This window comes from Caretta caretta, chromosome 8 (assembly GCF_965140235.1).
Source record: "Caretta caretta isolate rCarCar2 chromosome 8, rCarCar1.hap1, whole genome shotgun sequence".
Classification (NCBI taxonomy): Eukaryota; Metazoa; Chordata; order Testudines; family Cheloniidae; genus Caretta; species Caretta caretta.
This window is the reverse complement of record NC_134213.1, coordinates 70,442,238-70,466,356: the sequence shown is the minus strand read 5'-3', so window position 1 is coordinate 70,466,356 and position 24,119 is coordinate 70,442,238. Positions and strand designations below refer to the sequence as shown.

The 24,119-nt window shown below is 38.3% G+C and overlaps 1 protein-coding gene across 5 annotated transcripts in view; it reads right to left on the bottom strand.

Moving 5' to 3' along the window:
* Positions 1–24,119, bottom strand: part of OLFM3 (olfactomedin 3) — a 132,127-nt gene that overhangs the window by 51,150 nt on the left and 56,858 nt on the right. Inside the window, exon 1 of one of the 5 annotated variants that reach the window (XM_048861763.2) lies at positions 10,473–10,563. The exons of the other annotated variants lie outside the window; for them this stretch is intronic. The gene's annotated coding sequence lies outside the window, so the exon portion shown is untranslated. Of the gene's footprint in view, positions 1–10,472; positions 10,564–24,119 lie in introns of those variants that run through there. 5 annotated transcript variants of the gene reach the window in all.

Sequence of the window (24,119 nt, the reverse complement as noted above, 5' to 3'; positions counted from 1 at the left end):
GCAAACAGTGATCTGGAAGTATTCAAGCACCATTGTTTAGTTGGGAGTGGTTAGAAAAGTCACAGGTATCTGTTCCTGACTGTGGGCCTCATACAAAGCTCTCCAAAGTCAGAGGATGTATTTCTATTGATTTCAATCAGCTTTGAATCAGGCCTAGATGAATGTACAAGCTCTTCAAGCTCAAGGACTTGCGTGTGGAAATTTAAAATTTGGCTCCATGGCTACTCTCTCACTGCACTTTAAATTCTCATTCCATGAATATTCATGCCAGTAAATTTGCAGAACGGGAACACAGAACATGGTCAAAGCAAATTCATGTAAATACTTGAGTGAATATTTGGGGAAATACTCTGCGGTATTTTCCCATCTGTGTCCCGCAACAGAAATCTCTGTTGTATTCCATTGATTTGTAACTGATGGTTTTTATTGGTGCATTATGCATGTACGTGGGTAATTTGCACCAAATATAAACAAAGAGGTCAGCAATTCAGTGAGCTAGTTAAAACCCTGCGTATTCAAAACTGCCTCTATTCCTGGACACGTTTTTAATTGTTACAAGACCATTGCAATTGACATTCAGTGGGTGTCAAGACACCTACAGATATCCGCATTTGATCTGTTCTTCCACAGCCTCACTCAGATATCTAACTCCCCTTCCCCTTCTCCACAAACAGTAATAGTTTGCTTAGGTATTTCTATATTGGCAATGTTAAGAGACATGGAGACCATTTAAAACACCATCACTTTGAATTGTTTTATCAGTTTCAACTTATAATGCAATACTCAGTAAAATCAGTGCTGTGTGTAGAAAAAGAAAGCTTTTTTTCTTTATTAGAGAAGAGAAGCATAAATTCACTACAAGGGAAAGAGAATAACCTTTAAACAGCACAGAAAATATAGGGGGGTGGGAAAACACTGCAAAAAATTCTAAGAAATGTGTAGATTTGCACTATATAGGAACATTAATGTAAAAATGTTGTGATGTTTTCTAAACTACTATGTTCAGGGAATATTTCCTTTTAATTAGAGCTGAAAAATTAATCGCGATTAAAAAATGAATTGTGATTAATCGCACGGTTAATAGAATACCAATTGAAATTTATTAAATATTTTGGGATTTTTTTCTACATTTTCAAATATATTGATTTCTATTATAACAGAATACAAAGTGTACAGTGCTTACATTATTTATGATTACAAATATTTGCACTGTCAAAATAATAAAAGAAAAAGTATTTTGCAATTCACCTCATACAAGTACTGTAGTGCAATCTCTTTATTGTGGAAGTGTAACTTACAAATGTAGGTTATTTTTGGTTACATAACTGCACTCAAAAACAAAATAATGTAAAGCTTTAGAGTCTACAAGTCCACTCAGTCCTACTTCTTGTTCTGCCAATTGCTAAGACAAACAAATTTGTTTACATTTATGGGAGATACTCCTGAATGCTTCTTATTTACATCACCTGAAAGTAAGAACAGGCATTCACATGGCACTGTTGTAGCTGGTGTAGCAAGATATTTACATGCCAGATGCGCTAAAGATTCATATGTCCCTTCATGCTTCAACCACCATTCCAGAGGACATGCTTTCATGCTGATGATGAGTTCTGTTTGATAAGGATCCAAAGCAGTGCGTTAATTAAATCTGTGACTGAACTCCTTGGGGGAGAATTGTATGTCTCCTGTTTTGTTTTACCCACATACTGCCATATGTTTCATGTCATAGCAATCTCTGATGATGACCCAGACATGTTCATTTTAAGAACATTTTCACAGCAGATTTGACAAAACGCAAAGAAGGTACCAATGTGAGATTTCTAAGGATAGATACAGCACTAAACCGTTTAGGAATCTGAAGTGCCTTCCAAAATCTGATCAGGACGGGGTGTGGAGCATGCTTTCACATGTCTTAAAAGAGCAACACTTCGATGCAGAAACTACAGAACATGAACCACCATAAAAGAAAATCAACCTTCTGCTGGTGGCATCTGACTCAGATGATGAAAATGAACATGCGCCGTTCCGCTCTGCTTTGGATAGTTATCGAGCAGAACCCATTGTCAGCATGGACGCATGTCTTCTGGAATGGTGGTTGAATCTAGCACATCTGGCACGTAAATATCTTGCAACACTGGCTACAACAGTGCCATGCGAATGCTGGTTCTCATTTTCAGATGACATTGTACACAAGAAGTAGGCAGCATTATCTCCTGCAAATTGTAACCAAACTTTTTTTTGTCTGAGCGATTGGCTGAAGTAGGAGTGAGTGGACTTTACATTTTTATTTTTGAATGCAGTTATTTTTTGTATATACTTCTACATTTGTAAGTTACACTTTCACGACAAAGAGATTGCACAACAGTACTTGTATTAGGTGAATTGAAATATACTATTTATTTTGTTTTTTACAGTGCAAATATTTGTAAAAAAATATAAAGTGAGCACTGTACACTTTGTATTCTGTATTGTAATTGAAATCAATATATTTGAAAATGTAGAAAACATCCAAAATATTTAAATAAATGGTATTCTATTAACAGTGAGATTAATCACATGATTAATTGTGATTAATTTTTTTAAAATCACTTGACAGCCCTAGTTTTAATATGAACTAACTGGTTTACTTGGCAACACTTATTAAAAAATAGTACATTAAGAGTTTAGTTTTTCTTAAGGGATATTATATGATGGGATCAGCTACAAGTGCTTTATGTTATATATTTCCATATTATAACAAATGATATGCCCTTTTATACACAGTAGATCAACTGTCTTGAATGTCCATAGGTTGAAAGAGATTATGTCCAACTACTATAGTGAATATGAGATAGGTAAGTGATGCCAAATTTCAAATACTCATATGCACAATTGTCTGCATTCATTACTGGCTGTAAACATTTAAAGTTTAGGGCTGACAAGCACATTGCTTACTAAGTTATCAATGAAATACAGTAAGTTTGCACCTCTCAGTCAGTCGCTCACATAATTTCCATCCTAAAGTTCAGAAGTGGCCATGACTCCTTAGACTTGTATTATTGAAAGCAGATTTAGTAGCTATCAGGACACCTCTTCATTACGAATATTTGGGAGAAGTTAATCTTCTGAATGCTTGAGATTACTCACCACATAATGCATTATCATTCTTGTATGTGTGTCTCAGACAAAAATGAGAATATCTTTTGAGCTAGAGACCTGGGCCCTCTGACTGATAATAAATGACTCTTCAATTATTACAAATCTAGGCTGTTACACAAGTTGTAGAGGCCCTGGGAAATGATGTGATTAGGCTTTGTCTTCTTTTGCAGTCCAGTGGCTGAATCTGTGATACCACAGACTATTGTAGTGGAGGAGAGAAAACCTTTTATATCATAGTAAACAGTTCTGACATGAAGCTGATGGATGACTCTTTCCATACAAAAGGCTCACAGCTTTCAAATGCAAAATAGTCTAGAAAACCGGGTACATGTCATGTCATATTAAAGGCATTCGTTCACAGTAACTTTTTATAACCAAGCGAAGAAAGAAAGGTCATTCCCCCTTCTGGAATGGTTGAATTTTATAGAAGTTTGAGAGCGTCTATAAATTTACAGTAAAAGACTGTAGATTATGAATGTTGATGTGCCGAGTGATATCAACTGGCTTATTATGAGAAATATTCAATTTACAGACCATTCTGCATACAGTGCATGACCTATATTCATATTTTTTTCCCTCTGGTTTTAATATGGATGCTATTTTTTAAACTACTCCTACTGTTTATTCCTCATGTGAAGTTCTAATCCTTCAAGGAGAGGAATATGACCTCATGTGAGGAATATGCCACTAGATAAATCTGTAAGGAACAAATATTTTGCTTTCAGGAAAATGTTCCTTTTCATAAAAAAAAGGGGGGGGGGGAAGGAGAAAGGGAGTTCATCTAAAAAAAGAACTTGGTAAAGGTAAAATTGTTTCTTAGTAGAATGTTTGTTTTTCAAAGTGTCCATGACAGACTCAGTCGATCTTTGAACAACTGCAACCCAATATGATTGCAAGGAACAGAATTCACAACCAACTCGAGTAAATGTTAATGTGTGCTTTTAGATTTAAGTTAAAGTAATTGTTATATTTTTAGCACCAAGTCCTTTCTATAGTAGGATCTTTACAGAGCTTTCTAACTTCAGTTCAGGTTTTACAATAGGAATTTACCACTACACCATTGGAAAATGACAGATAAATTTACCTGCTTTACAATTCTGTTGTTCATTTCTGAAACTTAACTAATATAGTGGTGTAGAAATGTACAAAATGTTGAGCTACAAGAGCAGTTGTCATTTTAGACCCAAAATGTTTGTGCAGCAGATCCTGAAAGTCTTTTCAACTAAACTCTGTCTATAAAAGGCATGAAGTGAGACCTCCTGGTATCGAACAATATACAGCAGTTTGAAAGACGAGGGGAAAGTAACTTGTTTACTTCAGCTCAGTGCAAAGCTGTGTGTATGAAGAAGGAATGAAAATCTAGTTCAGTTCCATGGGGCCACTATGCTGAACACTTTGAAACTCTGGGTAAATGACTGAACAACAGCATTTTTGTTTTTTGTTTTTTTGTTTTTTACCCAAATTAATGTGAGAGCAGAGTATGTTTTTTTTTAAACCAGTTCAGCTGTCTGGGTTACCCTTTCTTTTAATTAAAAAAGAAAAACAGCCATACAAAATTCCAGAAGATCAATAACTACTGGGATCACCATGCATCAGATAAATAAAATCTTGTCCTCACAATCCACTCATCCCACAATCAGTTCATCTCATCAAAAAATATTTGAGAAAATAAGTAGTCCTTATGCTACAAGGAACTTTGGATGGATGCCCATACAGACACCAGGGTTATCAGCAGGAACTGAGCCCAGGACACTTCATCACCAATACCACAGGTGGTGCCTTTAACTCCTTTAATTATGAGAAAGTAACACACCGAGCCCTCTCACTAAATGTTATTCGTACGAGTCGTAATCACACACAGGCCATTACAACTCGCAAGCTCTGTAAGTCAAGAAACCTGGACTCTGTCTGACAAATGTGGGGCATAAATTTCAGAGCTGAATCCTTTCAACGAAAACACCATGCCACCGGACCAAACCCTGTATATAAACCAGATGATGTTCGACTGAGTGCCTCAACTCATCAGGGAGAGAGATGAGCTCTCAAGTAGACAAGTTATCATAATTTTGGTCTCTATAGTCAAACACCTTAATTTTCACCTGGACCAACTAGAAGCCAGTGGATAAACATAGCAGAGGGATAATGTACGCTGTTTGGGACATGCTGCTTTATGGGGTGCAACTGTATTTTTTTGATAGCCTTGGGCTTGCTTACAGGACTGAGGTATAAAATATTTCAAATGTAGACTCTGTGGAAAAGAGGATTTTAAAGAATTTAATATTTCTGAATAGACCTGTACTGAGAAAATTTCTGAGAGGTTTCTCTCCATTTAAAAAAAAGTATCTCATTGGAAATTTTATTGTGAACACAATGTATTACAGTTGTCTTTTGAGGCATTTTCATTTTTACAAATAAATGATCAGCTTCATAGCTGTAATTTTTTCCTACATTTTCTGTCTTAGAACTGAATCACAGGGGCCAAATACACATTTTATTTATCACCCAACATTTCCAAACTGCTCCAGGGCAGGATTTATTTTTTAAAGAAACATTCACCATTTTTGGCATCTGTAGATTTAGAGAATGTAGGAGGTGTTTTTAAAATGTTGATGGTTTAAAATATGTAATAGCTGAGACTTAATAAAATGAATATAAAATAATCTATGGAACTCCCATAAGCTAGAAAAAATGTACATAGTACAAAAATATACTGGGTTAGACCAGTGATCCATCTAGCCCAGTAGCCTGTCTTCTGACAGCGCCCAATGCCAGGTGCTTCAGAGGGAATGAACAGAACAGGTAATCATCAATCACCTTGTTGCCCATTCCCAAAATGTATTCATTTACATATATTTATTTACAAAATATGTTTATTTTTGAATTATTTACATATTTATTTTGAATTTACACATTTGTATTTAGATGTATTTATTTTTAAATTATTTAAACCACTCAGGGGCTGGAGAAAAATATTCTTTAAACAATTGGAGGGGTTTGGATAAATAGGAAAATTATTTTCTCCAGCCTGCCCTACATATTTCTATATTATATTCTGTACACATAGATTTCATATTCTCTACTTTTTATGCACATGGAATTTTCATAGACAATGGAAACTCCACATAAAGAATGACTGAAGAATATGCAACATAAATCCTGCATCCTGTTAAGATGCAGGGAACTATTAGCTGCCAATTGTTTCTCATGTAGCGCTTTTTGTGAAGATAAAAAGTTTTGATTTATATTTTTCTGGATATGGGACTAAGCATTGGAGAAGGTGGGGGGAAAATCTAGCTGAAAAAAAAAACCACAGGATCATATATTGGCTGCAGATGCATATGTTTCAAGAAGTCCTCAACATGGATTTGATCTTGCAGAGTGCATAATATCCTAGCTCCAAACCAGCAAAACACTGAAGCATGTCTTTGAGTGTTAATACTAGAGAAGTGACTTAGGGGCATGAAGTTAAATGTTTTCCTGGACCAGGAACAGGGTGCTTAGCACTCCGCATGGTCAAGCCCTACATAATTTTTTCAGCAAAGATCTTCTTGAATTTGTCCTTTGGAGACAGAAATTATAACCCATGATCAGTACTGAGTTGTGACGATTTTTTTGTGTGGCTGGAGTTAAGAAGGTTCCTAATTACTGTAGTTTATTTTATATATCCCTTTATTCTTACTTATCAGAGACATCTGCTAGCCACTGCTGTTTGATATAATGAATACATTTTTCAAAAGTTGACTAGTTTTGCAAATTTTTTAATTCATGTAACATCCTGAGGTCAGTCAGCTCTGATCACAACATCATGAAGGGGGTAAGTGAATGCGAAGTGTTGCTTGTGCGATTACTAATCCTGCTTGAAACAAAGTTATCAGCATTCAAACTATTGGACACAGCAGGAAAAGAAGGAGGGCTGTGAAATGGAAGCTGGTTTAGCTGTTTTAGGACAATGGGGAAAAAAGGTTCCCATCTAAGAGAATAAACATTTTAAAGCTACTCAAAATCGTACAGACCACAGCTAGTAAATGTGGTGTTCCTGCAATTATTGGGCCTGATTCACGGCTCCATTTTTAAATTGGTGTAATGGAAAAATCAATGGAATTACATTAATGTAAAAACAGGAGTAATGCTAACCAGGCACAGTATGGTTTTTTATCTTTTTGCAGCAATCCGTTCTCACCATACAAAGAATTCCACTCTAAGTTACTATTTTTTATTAACCCTTTCACATCCAAGAGTTAAGATTTCCTGGCGTTGAACACATTGTTAGCAATAACTATAATGTGTCAGTCTGCTGACACCAAGAGCTTAAGACTTAAGAGCAAAGATTATCAATGTGAACTGGAAAAATCAATACACCTTAGCCAACTTGTCAAAGTGCTGATGTTGTTAAGGCCATTAAATAGCAATATAAAGAGATAACTCCCATCATCATTAGCCCTGGAGGTCAGTTTTAGATTCATAATAAAAGGATTTAAAACCTGCAAGATTTTACAGAGGTATTGAAATGCCAAGAAGCTGAAGAAAATAATTCAGAGTTTAAACTGAGACGACTAAGAAATCATATTTCACTGATATTTATTTTCTTGCTGTTAATGTTCATGTTAGCCATTCACGGACTAGCAAATTACACTGCACTTCATTGTTTCCTTTTGTAAACACAGTATATGCAGTTTGATTCTCACAGGAAAAAGGAAGAGTAGTTATGGATGGAACCTGTCCCAGACATATGCTTGGGGATTGTAGTCAACTCCCTCCAGCCAAATGGGATGCCCCAGTATGTGGTGCAACAAGAAAGCTTTTTGTTTTAGACATACAAAGCAAAGAAAGTGTGAAAACATTCACCCCAACTTTTAAATATATTGGCTTTAACTATTCTCCTGCCTCATGTGTGATTATTGCGACAAGCATTCATGCAATCAAGCCTTACTTGGATTTATACAATTTGGGGACAAAAACAATACCATGTGACTTATCTGACCAATCACTATTACCAGCAAAGCTTGAATAGCAAATAGTGAGTCATCACACAGAAATGTAGGTAATCAATACATGGATTAAAAAAAGAATCTCAAAAATAATCAATCAAATACTTTCAAATGAATAATTCCAGGGACATTATGATCTGCTCACAGATAAGCAGGAAAGGAGGTTAAATTGGATAAAACGTTTGTGACATTCTTAAATGGTGTGTGGAGTTGTGAAAAGCCTTGGAAAAAAAAATTAAACTTGGCTCAGTGATTGTATAATTAACTGTAACCTTAGAAGAGTAAAACTACATTTTAACAAGCAAGTTGGAACTTTATATATGATACTCTGGGTTTCGGAAGATGTTTATGCCAATTTCAGTTGATCGTATTTTTCTAAATTTCCCTCTCCGGGAGTTCTTTTCCTTGTACTCCAACATACAAATTTTGCGGATAGTAAACCTTTTACTGTAGGAAGTGTAAACAAAGCTCACAGTGAGATCTCTGCAGCTTCTTTCTGGAAGAATGCAAAAACCATGGGACAAGTTTTATGTCTGGTGTAGCTCCATTGAAATCACAGTCACTATGCGAATGGATTTGGTCCGTTATATTTAAATAATCAAATTTTATTCACAAGAAAAAAACTCTTTGCTGTTCCAGTGAAAAGTTTAGCACAACTCCCACTAGCTTGGCTGGATCTTTTTAGCTTATCGGGCAAAGATCTGTCTAAGGACCATAAGCATCTTGATTCAATTCTCATTTATATCCATGTATACAAGAGAGAAAAAAAATGAGTCATGCTTAAAAATGGTGGTTGGGGAGTCATGTTAATGAAGGGAGATTGGATAAATCTGGTAATCATAGAATATCAGGGTTGGAAGGGACCTCAGGAGGTCATCTAGTCTAACCGGACCAATCCCCAATTTTTGCCCCAAATCCCTAAATGGCCCCCTTAAGGATTGAACTCACAACCCTGGGTTTAGCAGGCCAATGCTCAAACCACTGAGCTATCCTATCCCTCCCCCCCACTTTTTATTTTTAAATCCTGCAAGCACCTCCTAACTCAGCCAGAAACCCCCAAGCTTTGTTTAACTCATTTTTAACTCCTAGAATTTAAACTCATAGAATATCAGGGTTGGAAGGGACCTCAGGAGATCTAGTCCCCCTGCTTGAAGCAGGATCAATCTGCAATATCACTAAATGGCCCCCTCAAGGATTAAACTCACAACCCTGTGTTTAGCAGGCCAATGCCCCAAACCACTGAGCTATCCCTCCCCCCCCAATGAGATATGATTCCTTTCATCTTCTAGGACAACGGGTCAAATGTGTTCTACGCTAGTACTGACCAAAAGCTGTTATCTTCAGAAGGCTGTTTAATAATAGCTTTTATTTGGTACCTGTTGGTGATGGGCAGTTGTCATCACAACAGTCATCATTGTTGTTAGTAATAATCAAAACTCTAAAGGATCAGAGATTTAGCATGGGTAAGCCTCCAGATATGACAGGAGATATTTCAAGTTACTTCTGGTTTTACCCATGCCAGAGACATAACAAAAACAGCCTCTATTGTGCTATTTCCAATTTCATAATATGATCCAAATCACTCATCCTTGCTTGTTGGACTCTCAACAAAGAAACCTGGGACTGAATAAGACTGAATTAGAGAGCTGATCAAAAGATTTTAATCAGAAAGTTGTTTTCTCAAAAACCGGTGGTTTGTTAACAATAAAGATTTCCATGGAAATGTTTAATTTTCAATAATTTTGTAAAACCATAATTGGTTTTCAAAAATTTGGGGTGGAGGGGGGAGGTTTTCAGATTTTCTTTAAAAAAAATTCATAGGAAATTTCAATAAAATAAAACAAAAGAACAAACCCCCAGATCATTTCCCAAAATTCCCAATTACGTTTTTCTAGGTAGTTCTATTGGGTCACCCTTCTGCCCCTGGAGTTTGTCCCTCAAGAACAGTGGTGAGAAACACAAGAAGACTGCATTACCTGGATTGTGGCTGTAGTGGGCTTTTGTTTACATTCTTGTAGATCTACCAATTTACACACACACTCAACATTTACTTTAAAACCAGAAGGAGAAAATGAAAATATTTGATACTTACTGCACACCTAAATATATGACCAAAACTTTGCTGTATTCAACACCAACCATAGGAAAGCAGATTGTATTGGCCCTTGCATCACCTGCTAGATACCACAGTGAGTGGTGTTCTATGGATCTCACTTACCAGCAGCCCAGGCCACCTGGTAAAGTGAAACATAACTAACTACACAACATGTTTTGGACAGGAAATAAAGAAGATTATCATATTAATTTAAATTGCACAAGAAATAAAGGTAAAAAGAATATAATTACCTAAAAGGAAATTTTGCTGAACATCAGCTGAACTGCCCTACTCTTCTGAAAAGTACAAAAGCTTTTTTTAGTCACAAGAGGGAGTCAGGAACTTGGTTTTTTTCTAATCTGAGAAAATATAACAAAAATACAAGCACAGTGGCTTGTCACTCATGCTGGACTCTTCTAAAAACAGAGGACAAAATGCTACTTCCTAAATCACTTACATCACTTGTTACAGTGAATTGATGAAACTAGATGATTACTGCATGATCATAACTTAGCTCTACCTCCATATAAAAAAAACCACTGTGTGCAAGGCAGCAAAAACCACACCACAATAAATGAAAATTATGACTTTCGTAAAAAATGCAATATGTTCAAACAATATACTCTGTTAAAAAGAGATTAAGAAACACCATTTTAAACAATTTTAGGAACCACTTTGCAGACTATGTAGGAACATCAAAGCACAAAACACAGCCACAATTAGAGACAAATTGAAAATGAAGAACACTTTACTGGGACAGTGTCTGTATGATTTCTATTATGGACTCTAGATACTAATTTAATTAGGATTACATTCAAAATTAATAGGATAAATGCAATTTTAGGAGGATATTTAATGTAACATACAAGAATATGCAGCTAATTTAGAACAAAACAAATCCTTCTTACCTATTAAGGATTTCAAAGAACCAAGGAAAGGATAATGTCTGTTACCATGGTGACACAAAAGCAACACAGTTATGTATGGATTTTATAAAGAGTAAATTCAAAACCTCGAAATAAAGTATTGTGGAAGTGCAGATCTTGTGATGAGCATTAATGAAAATGTTATAGATAATCGTGTGAAAATGGATGAAGAATTACACATGCTAATTAAAAAAAATCTGCCAGTGTGGGAACAAAAACTAGCTGAGATTAAGTCAGAAACTGACAAAGGTGAAACCAGATTGTCCATGGCAAATTCTGAGAACAGACTTGATCCCATAGAATGGGGATGAGTATTTACTCTTCGTAGACTATTACTGAAAATATTGCTATGCAGGTTTCATAGGAAAGGAGACATTTTGAAAAGATACTTATGGATTGTTAATATATATCAACAAGCCCTAAGGTTGCAAATGAGTTTTTGATCTTCAGAAGGCTTTCAAATCAGGGCAGTGTTTATATATTCAAACATTTACTGGTAATCAGAATGGATATTTCAGACTGCAAAAACAGATTCTTGATTTAAGAGGGTTAGAATAAATATCAGCTCTTATCTTAGTATCTTAATTGTTTCTGGAGAAATTTTAATGACCTGAAACAAGTTTAGTTAATTGTTAACCAATGGTCTGAGTCCTTGGATATTGCCATACTTTGAAATAAAACGTGAATCAATAGTTAACTGATTCAGGGCCTCATGAAAATAGCTTGTAAAACACAGTCAAATGGGAGACAGGGAGGTAGTTTTGTTTTATCCTGAAATCTAATCACAGATTTTCATGCTACCAGTTTCTTGTGTTAGCATATTGCTGAGAGCTCTGTGTAAAGAGCTGCATGATGGAAGCTATTTTCAGTGCATAACAACAAGTTCTATTGGACCTACAAAACTCATGAAGAACAGCATGAAGAACAGCATGTTTTCCTGAGTGCCATCGACTGGCACCTTATCTACTATCTTCAGACAAATAGATAAAAAGCTATACCTCTCCTAACATGTATTTATGGTGTTATAATTAATTTCGGTGTTTAAAATAGTTGATGAATCAAATCCCTTGACCTGACTTTGCTTTCAGCTGAACTCTGAAGAAATTCAGATTTGGCTTCAGAGCTAGAATTGAACTTTGCTGACTGGTCCATATCCTTGATATAGGCTGGTCCAACATCCCAGATGTGGGTATCTGCCAACCTTTGTGGCCTGGCGTATCTGTCCAAAGAAACACAGGAGTTAAAAAATCACATTGTTGTCCAGCCCCATGTCTTTAAAGTTTGATAGTCAATTAGAAAGTCTGGCCAAGTGTAGTTACTTGTTTGCAAATAAAAGGTTAGGTTGTGCAAGCCTTCCACAGCCTCAAGTAAGATCATGGTGCGGAGTCTCACAGCCCAAAATTTATATTTGGGGAAGGACTGTAACTCACCAATGGACAGCCTTTCCTGGGATCCCACATGTGCAGAGGGGGGCCATAGCCCCATATCCTCTCCTTCCCCTTTGAGGTGATGTGTAGCTCCACTGAACAGTCCTTGTGCATGCCTGGGCAGAAGGGCTGTGTGTAAAATGGGGCAATATCTGTATTTTTTTTATAAATATCATCTGCACATCAGTTTATCTAGGTAATACTATCCAGAGAACAGACCACAGTTTATAAGTGAAGAAGTTCAGCTTTTTGTAATATAAGAGTAGAAATTTAAACACATGACTGATCAGTTAGAAGCATCAAAGAAAATAGTTTGGCTACAAAGACTCTGCAGACTCTTTAAAGAGAAAAGAGAGCTAAAGAGGCTGACAGCTAGGATGGGAGTGAGATGATCACTATCTTGGAAAATAAAAACATCCCTATGGGAGAATGTCACTTATCAAGTGCTGATGAGCAGGTGACAAATTCCAGACTACCTTGCTGAAGCCCATTACTAATGCCAAAGACATATAAGACATGAGGAATCAAATACAAGATACATTTATACCTGTGACAGATCTGATAAGATTCTTCCAAAGTTAAATGGGAGCACAGCTATGCTAACACACAATGCCAATCAGTTTTCAGCTATTGTGAAGCACATCAAAAAATTCACCAACCATATTCATACTGTAATTGGAATCCGCAAGGATTAAGACACAATAAATTACATTGATTTTGTATAAAAATGAAACAAGCCAAATAATAGAAACACAAATACAGCAGATAAGACTTACAGGAATTACCATAAAGTTCAATGAAAGATGGGGAAATTACAGCTATAAAAATAAAAACAACTGAGGAGATGAAACCAAATGGAATTGTATGCAGTGGAAGGGTAATATGAAAATCAGTAAGAAACGCTGTATGATGTTCTTCTCTTGTAGGGTGGGAGTAGATGAGAGAGAGAAATAGAGCAATAGTGTAGCTGAAAAGTGAGCCCTATCAATGACACAACAACCCAGAAAAATATGTCTGGAATACCCAGGCTGAAGGAATCCACAGATGACAGAGCAACTCCTCCCACCTTGTTCTAGTTCCTGGAGCTCTCTGGCAACCTCTGTGTGGCATAAAGGCATCGAGGAGGCCCTAATTTATCTTGTGGTGAACAAGCCCCCCAGCAGCACCAGGGTTGGGGCAGCAAAAAGGTGATTTATGGGGCAGCAGACAGGTGATTTAGCCCCACCTCTCCAGTCCTGTACTGAGCACTGATCACATTTGCTGAGGCTTGAGTCCAAAGTCTTTTGAGTTCACAATACAACTACCACTTTTCAGAGGCACTACTAAGAAGACTGTCATGTTACTGTTTCTTATCTTATGAGTATTAAGGAAGAATTGCAAATGTCAGTAAAAGGCCTTGCATATTCTGATGCTTTCTATTCTACATGTGAATTAAATTAAATACTTTCTTGATAGAGGTTTAGTTTTTATTGAAGCACAATAGAATTTAAATATGAATGAATGTTCCCACAACTGGTCTCCAGTGAAAACTATTTCATGTCAATCAGCAATAGGACAGAATTTCCTACTGTGAGTTGACTGTATTTCATTAAATGAATTTTTGTAGAAAAACATTTCTCTCACCATACGGAGCCACCTATTATTTATTCAACATAATCTTACTGTCTTTTAATATTGCTTTTCTCTGTCTGTGATACAAACTCATGAATACCTTAGAATAAATGGAATGCATCCAAGAATGTGTAATACATGTTCTGCATCTGCCCACCAAAGGGTATAAAAATCACTAGTTACTCACAGGTAATGGAAAGGTCTCTTTTTATTCAACCTGTTCAAAATGTTTTGGAAACTGTTGAAAGCTCCAAAGTTGTATCTATGGATTTTAATAAACTAACATGTCTGGCATAGTCTTTTTTTAAAGTTACTATATAAAATAAGTGTAACTGTTCTGCCCGTCAGAGTTGGCAGCAACAAGGGCCGGGTTCAATATCTAGGGGATCCATTCCAATAACACAATGCAAACCAGCTCGAGCCCCCACCCAGTGACCTGGGACAAATATATACCACCCCCGCTGGGTACCTCCAAGAGGCAATACTTCCCCTCTCGCAAGCACATAGTCTGAGTGTAGCAAAAAGCCTTTTAATAACAGAGAGAAACAATGTGGCATTATGTTGGGGAAACACCACCAACAGGATTCATAACACAACCCCTGAGCAAAAAAACCCACCCCAAGCAAATTGGGGCATGCCCCTTTCCCTTTGGTTCTTGAGTCCAGCAACCCCAAATCACCCAAAGTCCCAAAAGTCCAATGACCCAAAAGTCTCTGTCCCTGGTCAGGGCAGCCCCAGAGTTTGAAAGTTTATCTGCAGAGCTTTACCTCCCAACCTGGATGGAGATGGGACGGGGGTAAGAGGCACCTTACATGATCTGAAGCTGACCGCTCCACAGCTCCATAGGCCTTCGCTTCACTCCGCTCCGCCAGCCGCCCCACAAACTCCTTCGCTCAGCTCCGCTCCGCGGCCCACAAACTGCTCCACCAGCCAGTCCACAAACTGCTCCACCAGCCAGTCCACAAACTGCTCCGCGTCCTACGAACTGCTCCACCGGCCTGTCCACAAGGCACTCCAGCCGTCCCACAAACTGCTCCACAATATATCTTCAGGCTCCCCCACTACTTAACACAATGCTCAGTGATTTCAGCTCTTAGTCAGTTCAGCTCTTTGGTGAATTCCGCTTGTAGTAGGGGAGCCTCAGTGCTGGTCCACCATTAGCCTAAAGTGAGCTTAGCAGCCTGTAACTAGACTCCTAATAGAATCAAAATTAGCTCTGATATTCCACAGTGGAGAGAGGAGGAAGTGCAATTAGCATGTAAGGCCCTCACCAAGGGGCCCATGCCACCAAGTATTAATACTTGTCCCCAGCCTCTCTCCAGTCACAGAGTTTTAAAACCCATGACCCTTGCCTAGCAAGTGCTACTTAGTTGATGGTGAGTCCCTCCATCATAACAAAAGGCCAAGTACAGTTCCAAGCAGAGTTCCCATAATCAGGGTAATAATTTATTCTTCCTGCCCCCATAACAGACACACTGGGGATCCCACAGCAGCCAAAGTGACCATTTGGGCAGCTATGGCCTCATTCTAGGCGGGTGTGCCTATGCAAATGAGATCAGCCCCTGAAGTTCTTTTCCACAACTTGCCACACCTCACCACCAGATGTCAGGGTGGCGCTCATCCTGACACTGCTTACGTACGTTAATTATAAAACTTATCTGAATAGTTCTGTATGCTGGCCTGAAACTGTATTGAACATAGAGGATTAGATGCACCACTCCATTTCTTGTTTGGAAGGAGCAGATCATTTTAGGAGCTCTACTGTACCAAATGTAGAGATTGATGAGAAGGGAAATGAAGATAGATTGACAATCTGGTAGGAAAAGCATTGCTTATGAAGATATTAACTCTACAGCCCCTTTCCCACTCCCCACTACAGCATCATTCCACTTTTCCTTCACCCACCCACCAGACCCCCAGGCAAATAGCTCAGGCATCTGCAGATCTTGAAATCAGCTGATCAGGGGGTTTGGGGACAATCAGAGAGTTCCAAAGGAATGATGGCATAGGGATTCTGTGAGGATCAAATCACTGTTTCCATACCCTATGCAGGTTATTCCACTGTAGGGCATGATCTGACCTACTGTAATTATGGGAATGGAAATCTACAAATCTAGGGCAGGCTTTGCTTTCCATCTACCCTTTTTACGGTAAGTGAGAAATAGCTTGGCTTAGAAGAGAAAGTACGGAATAAAAATGCTTCATATTTTCTGGAAAGACAGACAGAAGATCAATAGGCTGTAAAGAATCCTATGGTAATTTGGTTAAAAACATCTAAGAGGGCATATTACTAATTCTGCCAGTGTAGCTAACTCTGTTTTTAATAATTCTGTTGATGGATTTTTAGTATACTAAATAGAGAGAAGGTGTTTTTACTTGAAGATGAGATGGATACAAAAGTATCCCCTAGAAAATGCCTCGGTAAGAATGATTTTCGTGTTTAAGGTGGTACCTTAATTTTGTTATGCACTTGCAAGAGTTTTTTCCTACTTTTTTGCATTTAGCATAAATAAAGTATGGAAGATAAGCTGCTTCTCCTCCATTCTTGACTTTCAAAATTGTCACAGTATTTTGCCTTTATATGACACCCCAAACAACTCCACATCTCTTCCCCTTGAATAGCTCTTTGTCCGTTCTGTTGTACCAGTTCTTCAGCAGAGCTATACAAAGTCATTTGCAGGGCCACTGAAGATTCATCAAACACTACTTCCTTAAGGAAGCCAACCCCCTGAGTATTCTAATGGTAATTGCCATTATGAGTCCATAAGTGCAGGAACTTAAGACAAATGTTTCTATCCTTCATGGATTTTGTGAAGCATTTTTTAAGAGAGCCAAGATGTCCAATAGTGCACTAAAATGGCAAATATGACTTACTCAGAGCCAGAACGTCTTTCAGCTATTAAAGGGACTCGATTTCTTGTGCCATGTGCTGGAAAACAAGTAAGGACTAAAGCACTGTGTCAAAACTATAATGGCAACAATAAACAATAGAAACATGCTACAGAAAGCTTAGAAATGTGGATATAAGTGTGAGTGGCAGAGAGGAAGTATGGAAGGCTGACTCTTATGCTCCTATAACTAAGCCTATAAATTTAACAAGCATAAAAATCAGGAGTTTGTCAGACAAAACCTTTGTGCAGATTCACTAAAGGGGATTGAAAAGGTGACTATAGGGAAAAAAAAATGGAACCACAAATTCTGTGTCCTGCAATGCCAGTGTTAAATTATGTGCCAGAAAGAGGAAGATCAGTCAAATAGGGGCACATCTGAATTGGACAGGATGTGTTACACTCAACAGAAACATCTTCAAAAGACTGAACAGTAAGGAGGAGAATATTGGTGGTAGAGATCAGAACCCTCAACTAACCAGAACTGTAATACAGAACTTTACACCTTCCTGTATCAGAAACTACACTGAAAAGTAAAATGTCTGGAAACAAAATGTTGTCCTCCTGGGAATGATTGCTGAGCTTTTGGAAAACTAGGTACATTCAGGTTATATCAGAGTGCTATTGCATGTTTCTGCTGGAAAGTATCCCCAAGTCTATTTATGGAAAGAGATTCTTCCTAATTACTTAGCTTAAATACAAAAAAAGGATCTGCTTTGTGTGGGGGAAAAACATTATGCCTATCCCAGTGAGATGATCAGGAAAAAAGGAGCAATTCAGGTTGAACACTCATTGTCTCTTTTATAAATATTAGAAAATGAGAAAAGATTTTATCGGAGGCAAGAAATAAGAAAGAAAAGTTCTTTGAAGGTAAGACGACTATGATTTCCCCCCCAGATCTCCTACAAGCAATGCCTGCAAATGAGAAGAATTAAAAGATGTTGCACTGAATTGTACTGATGGGGGAGTTGAGAAAGCCTTATTGTTTTTACCTTCACTTTGGGTTATTTACTATATGAATACATTACAACAGTACAGATCCCTTGATTTGAGAATTTGAAAGATCTTTTTAACATATTACATTAAGTCCTACAACAACCCTGTAGGGTGGACAACTTTAATTATATCCACTTTGCAGATGAGATTAATGAAGCTCAGAAAGGTTAACTGACTTGCCCAAGTTCACACAGCAAGTCAATGGAAGAGCCAGGAAGACAACATGGGAATCCTGATGCCCAGACACCTGCTCTAATCAAAAGGCCATAACTGCTCTCAAAGAAAAATGTATAAAATCATATTTTCAGTAAGATAATGAATAGGTTGCTGGTGAGGAAAAGGGCAGAAAATACCAACTTGAAATTCTCAGAGGCAGATGAGGGAAGGGGCTGGGAAGGGTGACTTGTTTGTCTTGTGATTGAATTTACACAGTTGGCATGAGAAGAACTTGAAGAAAGTCCTAGATACAAATTTGTCTCTGGTGTAAGTGGAAGCTACCCCACAAAGTCTGAATCTAGCCTTCACCAAAATTTTTGAGATCATTTCTCTTACAAATTGAAATTGGATTCTGTTGCTGAATTGTAAGAGGTGCTAAGCATTTGTCCCACTGAAGATAGTGGGAGCTGCAGATATTCAACACCTCTGAAAATCAGGCTATTAGTGTGGAAATACACTTAATGTTCAACTGAAAACATGTTTAGTGTTTCTTTCCTGCTCAGACATGTCCTGCATTAAAAAAAAAAGGAGACACATTCTGGCCCTGATCCTTCTGGGTGAGTCTCGTGGGAAGGTCACTGTGCATGCATAGCACTCCATACAGGGTCAGGACCTAAAGGTGCACAAGGGACACTAGCAGACCAGGTGCCAGCTCATGCCAAGGTCCCTAGGTCTCACTGAACACTAACAAATGCATAGCTGGAAACCAGTCCGGCTTACCTGTTTGTTAGCATTATTAAAATAGATATTAGAGTTATAACAATATGTTTAGACTTTATGGAACACTTGTAGGATGCTGCATGTATTAATCCTACTTATAACATCTGTATCCCATGTTATAAGATAATGTTTAAATGTTTGGTCTGTAACTATCAAAATGTTTGAAGACTGTACATTCCCTACAGTCAGGGGAGAAGCATTATCAAGTGTGAAATATTAGTTTACCCCAAGAGGCGTTCTGCCCATCAGGAAGTACTCTTGAATCCAAATGGGCCATTGTGGAACAAAGACTTTGTCCTTTGCTTCACTCACCAACCCACCGAGAGGTTACCTGAAAGAGTGTTCACCTGATCAACTTGAATTTTGGGATGAGGGGTATAAAAATCCATGACAAGGATCAACTGGGCCTCTTTGTGCTGTTTGAACTCTGAGGGGCAAAGATTCCCAGATATAAGCAAGAAATCCCCAGTTGCTTGGTTTGGGTGATCCCCAAAGGATATATAAGCTTCTATAATAAGCAAGCTTTTATTACCTTTTGCACTTAAGATTGTACCCCATTTGTGTGTGTATTCTTACCTGCTTTAATCTTGTAAATAACTTTCATTAATTCTCTTAGTTAATAAATCTTTAGTTAGTTTATTACAGTATTGGCTATAGGCATTGTCCTTGGTTTGAGATTTGAATATAATTGACCTGGGACTGGGAGTAACCTGAATATTGGTCTGTTGTTTGGTATAAAGCGACCATCTATCACATAGTCCATCTTGTCTGGGTGGAAGATGGACTGGCATGCCCAAGAGGACTGTCTGTGACTCCCTGGTCAGATTGTTATAGAACTTTAGGAGTTCCCACCTGTTATTAGGCTGGTGAAGTTTAATTATAGATCATACAACCAGGTTGGGGTGTCTGCCCGGCCTTTTGACAGTCCACCCTGAGGTTGGCACTCATGATCATGAGCCTCCCCAGACAGTGTGACAACGCAAAAAGTGATATTTTAATCTGAAGATCGGTTGGCTGTTATTTGAATAAGTAGCTGATACAGAATAAAATGTCAGGATCCAGAAAAAGCAAAACAAAGAACTCTTTATGCCCATATACATATTCCCAATCAGCTGAGAACTCTCTAGAGTCCTTGTGCAGTTGTGCATTTCTCAGATAACATTGTTGAACCTCTGCCAAAGAGGAGCAAATTTTGCAGCCTTGCAGGTTGGTTTCCCATTAGAGGAGAAATCCATGACATGGAGTGTGGTAATTTTCATCGTGTGGCTTGCTTTATCTACACTGTGTATGCCAGTACTTGAACAGAGGTAATCACAAACGGCACTGTCATGGGGCAACTGCCCAGTATTGGGAGTTAGGGCTCATCTGACTGTCTGCCTTATGAAGGCCCCGCCCGGGGTGGGGGGTGGGGGGGAAGGATAACTGACTGCCCTTGGTGGCTGACTTGTAAATGAGCACCTAATAAAGGTTACCCACTCTCAGTTAGAGGGGAATTTCTAATTAAGAAGCATAAAGATGGATTATGTGTAACATGTAAGGTCCAGGAAATAATTTGGGATTGTGAAGACTGTATCTATGAAAGGAGGGTTTTATACAGAAAACTCAGAGGCCTTAAAGAACTAAATTTTCCTTGCAGCATCTCTCAAGAATACAAGGAGACATTTCTGCAAAGTTTTAAGAATACTGGAAAGAGTGTGAGACTCTAAGTCATGAACAAGATACAAAGTTACAATGCATGATTGTCTTAGACCCAGAAAGTGAATCTGCTACACTATAAAACCCAAGAAGAAGAGGGAAGACAGGACGTTCCTGTGGAGTGAAGCTCCCAGGAGAGGCCTAAGCCAGAGGACTGAGCAGGGAGCCCAGAGGGGAACCCACCAGATTTGAGAACCTACAAAAGGTGCCTAGAGAGGGCAGTCTCCTAGATGGAAGGCTGCAGTCAGCAGGCATCTGAGAAGGCCTGGGCTTAGCCAGGGGTCTTCCAGATATTGGCTAGAAGCCTGTCCTGGCAAGTCTCACTTGCTGTCACTGGAGAAGAGTCACAGTGGATGGATGACTCTGGACCCTGACTCCAGAAAAGAATCTTACTTCAGTAGTGCAAGAAGCCTAACACCATGTGCAGAGACTGGAACAGAAAGAACCCCTGGGGAAGAGCCTGGGGAGTGGTAACTACTGGACTCGGGGTGGGCAGATGGACTAAGAATGACCCAGTCAACCAGCTGAGATATTGGAGTTAAAGTTTTGTTTATGTTCTGGGCTGGTTTTTCTGTTAATAAATGAGACCCTTTCCAGGGAGGTGTTATTTAGCACCTACTGGACTGTTTGGACTTGTTGATACATTGGGTGAGGAAAAATCAACTTACGGCTCACCTGCTACACCATGCCTGCCTGCAAGGCGATGCATCTGTTCAGCCTGGAATAACATATTTCTTATATAAATTCTTACTTAAAAAAAAATCAGCCCCACTCATCATCAGTGCCCATCTCCCTGGGAGCAGTTCTAGCTCCATAACTTATTCGAACTATAGAAATTAAGACAGAGAGCAAACTCTCTTGCTGTCTGCAACAGCTTCCCTAAAAATAATGTACATCACAAAATTTCAAAATTATTCAGCATTTCTGCAAACACTGAACAGTGCTACCATGCTAACAAAAATACCTTGTAAAACAGTGTGTAAGGTGTGTAATTACCTGTGGTCTACCAGTCTAACAATATTTTCCATTTCTATATAGGTATAACTTTAATCTTTAATGGAGGGCAATCAATTAAAAAACAGAATTTGAATACTTAGAAGTATCATAGAATATCAGGGTTAGAAGGGACCACAGGAGGTCATCTAGTCCAACCCCCTGCTCAAAGCAGGACCAATCCCCAATTTTTGCCCCAGATCCCTAAATGGCCCCCTCAAGTATTGAACTCAGAACCCTGGGTTTAGCAGGCCAATGCTCAAACCACTGAGCTATCCCTCCACTCTGATGTCAATATAAAGTATGATACCTTATTTCCATTATCTAGTGCATCAGCATTTGGAATATTGTATGTGAAAGCTTCATGAACTATAAACTCAAATGTCTGTGCCTGATTGTCTCTTTGAAATTGGTTCTTGGAGGGGACCCTCAGTATGCAAATATGCCTCTTCTGACATGGAAAAGGTCAGACATCTGTATTGAGCAACACCCACTGTTTCCTCCCTGCCCCAGGTCCTTCAGAGAGAGAAAGGATGGAAGATCTATCAGTAAGTAGAGGCCATAGTCAAACATTTTAAAATAAATAGCATTCTATCAGCACCAACACATGAGAGCTAAAAGCTATTGTGGGAAGCTGAGAATAATTCACTGCTATTTAATGTGCTTATTTTTCTAAAGCACATCACAAGTTTTATTTTTGTAGCAACTGAGGCTGCACTAACAAAGAAACTAATGAAGCAAAAGTGACTTACAGTTTAAAGTGAACATAAGATATGTCAATTATAGGTGGTCAACATATTATTGAACTTGAGACCTAATAAGATTTACTGTTGTTCTCAGAGACCTGACTTTACTGCCTTTATTCCATTTCGATGGCATGGTATTATAAATCTGCACAAATCACAGTTGCCTACTGCATGAAGTGCCTCTTGCCACGGTGATAAGTGTATGAGAACTTTGTAATTCTTAGATGATAAATTCAGGAAGGTGATTTCTGAGACTCTGGAGCCAGAGTTAGGCAAGACCTGCTGTCAAGGTTCCTTCCCCATTCTGAACGCTAGGGTACAGATGTGGGGACCTGCATGAAAACCTCCTAAGCTTATCTTTACCAGCTTAGGTCAAAAACTTCCCCAAGGTACAAAATATTCCACCCTTTGTCCTTGGATTGGCCGCTACCACCACCAAACAATTACTGGTTACTGGGGAAGAGCTGTTTGGAAATGTCTTTCCCCCCAAAATACTTCCCAAAACCTTGTACCCCACTTCCTGGACAAGGTTTGGTAAAAAGCCTCACCAATTTGCATAGGTGACCACAGACCCAAACCCTTGATCTGAGAACAATGAAAAGCATTCAGTTTTCTTACAAGAAGACTTGTAATAGAAATAGGAGTAAATAGAAGCAAAGAAATCCCCTCTGTAAAATCAGGATGGTAGATACCTTACAGGGTAATTAGATTCAAAACATAGAGAACCCCTCTAGGCAAAACCTTAAGTTACAAAAAAGATACACAGACAGAAATAGTTATTCTATTCAGCACAATTCTTTTCTCAGCCATTTAAAGAAACCATAATCTAACACATACCTAGCTAGATTACTTACTAAAAGTTCTAAGACTCCATTCCTGGTCTATCCCCAACAAAAGCAGCATAAAGACAGACGGAGACCCTCTTTTTTTCTCTCCCTCCTCCCAGCTTTTGAAAGTATCTTGTCTCCTCATTGGTCATTTTGGTCAGGTGCCAGCGAGGTTACCTTTAGCTTCTTAACCCTTTACAGGTGAGAGGAGTTTTCCTCTGGCCAGGAGGGATTTTTGCGAAGGCTGAAATCTTTATTAGCTTGAGGCAGTTTTTGTTCATTTTCATCTAAAATAAAGGGTCCCATGATATCAGTGATAACCAGGAGGGGTTTTCACATAATTAATTTCAACTGTATTTCAAGCACAGTGCAGGGTTAATGGTTTATTATAAAATGTGCTCCTTAGAATTTAGGCATTTGAAATGGATTTTCAAATCCATTTACTTTTTCCTCAAATGATATCTATTTTATTCCTTTGTTAATGAAAACTGTTTTACTGAAATATGGAGGTTCTGTGGGCTTGACCCTACAGTTTCTCCAGATCCCAAGACTCAGTAGTACGGCTGGTTGAAAATTTTCCATCTAAATTTTTTTTTTACTAAAAATTGGTGGGTTTTTTTTTTTGTCAAAACAAATATTTTCACAGAAAGTATCTGCTTTCTTAGAAAACTTTCTAAGCTGATTTCTCCCACTCTCTCTCCTGCCCGCCCCCACCCCGGATTTCCATTGTTTGTCATCTAAAAATGTTCAGTTTTTGGTTTTTCAGGAAGTCAAAATTTTCTGGTGAAAAATAAACCTATTTTCTTACCAGCTCTAGTGAATGGTCTCTACCATGCTGCCTGGAAGGCTCTCT